Source organism: Cariama cristata, unplaced genomic scaffold (assembly GCF_000690535.1).
Source record: "Cariama cristata isolate BGI_N322 unplaced genomic scaffold, ASM69053v1 scaffold1107, whole genome shotgun sequence".
In the NCBI taxonomy this organism is placed as follows: Eukaryota; Metazoa; Chordata; class Aves; order Cariamiformes; family Cariamidae; genus Cariama; species Cariama cristata.
This window is the reverse complement of record NW_009626861.1, coordinates 86217-87757: the sequence shown is the minus strand read 5'-3', so window position 1 is coordinate 87757 and position 1541 is coordinate 86217.

The window sequence follows — 1541 nt, the reverse complement described above, 5'->3', positions numbered from 1 at the left end:
GAGGCCGCGGCGCGCAGGCGGTGGGAGAGCCCTGGGGGAGAGCCCTGAGGGAGGGGCCTGTCCCTCGCGCCGATTCCCCGCGCGCAGCGCGGATTTTCCCGCTCGGGGCGAGGAAGATCAAAAGTCCCGTTGGACTGAGGGCGGGGGTGGAGGGAGCAGCCCCGCTGGCCGAGGAGCAGCGGGCAGGTCACTGGTACCCAACCTGGAAACAGTTCCCTCCCTTGCATCGGGAATTGCAGGCGGCTTTTCTAAACGTTCACACACACACACAAAACCCCTAAAGAAACCCCGCATGGCGGTGCGCAGCGCAGATCAGCTAAACCCGATAAAACAGATGCTTTTGTGCTCTCAGAGTTGGTGCATGTGCGTTTTTGGTCTCTGCTGAATGTACTTTTATCGTTCTGCAATCAACTTTTCGATATTCCGGATCTGGTGTGCTAGGAGCCAGCCTTACTTCGGCGGAGATGTTAGCAGGGACAGTGAGTGAAACAAACGGTGGAGATGCTTTTAAAGAGGGAATAAATCACTGTCTTGCCTAAGGACAATGCGGTTGAGGATAAGAAGCTGTGGCCTGGGCAACCCATCGAAGGGAAGAAAACCACAGTAGAACTTTCCCTGACTTGTTTTTTTGGCGTGTGGGCTTTTTGGTTTGGTTTGGTTTTTTGTTTGGAAAAAAACAAATGTTGATTTCTGGCGTATTTCTGGAGCTGTGAAGGATGTTTTCCAGAGAGTTTCCAGCAGTTAGTGGCAATATTCTCATGGAGTTGTGGACTTGGCCATCAACCCTCAGCCCTGTGACACTGATGAGAAGTGGCACCAACTTTCTAGCTACGTATGTAAAACCTGGCAATAGCACAGAACAAATTCAGGGTCCGGTCGGCATTCATTTCCATTCAGTTTTGAGGCTAAGAACTTAGGGTTAGAAAGTCATCAGCTCACACCACAGCTTGAAAGCTTGGTAGCCCTGTAGCCTGGATACGCTGCCTGAGGAGCATCTATTACCTTATTGAGGGGGAAAAATGACGACCAGAAAAACTGCAGCCGCCCAAAATGCTAACTTAAATTCTGAGAGGAAACACTTGCAGAACAGATTGATGCTAGGTACAGAGATATTTAAGGCAATAAGCCACAATTATAAAGATTCTAGAGGAAAAACTTAAAGCAGCTACGTACGAAGGCTCTAAAATTTAAATAGCTGAAGTGCTTTTACTCCATATGCTGACAGCTGATGATACCCAGCAAGTAATGGCAGCAGCAGTGTGAGGTGTCACTCAGCGAAGAATGATGTGGGAAAACCAGAAATATTTTAAGTGTACTGCTGAATCCCAGTTTTTTGGTAGCAGAACGCTGTTTTATTTTCTTCAGCCAATAGGTACTGACATTTTAAATTCTTCCTGAGGCAAAGAATTCTTTTTCTGCTAAATAGTTAAATAAGCTGGATAAAAATAGAACCTAAACTCTTTGTTTGGAGCAGCATTTGAGTCCAAAGGCACTACAGCAATTGTTTGGAATATCCTGCATTTCGTGCAAGTATTGACAGA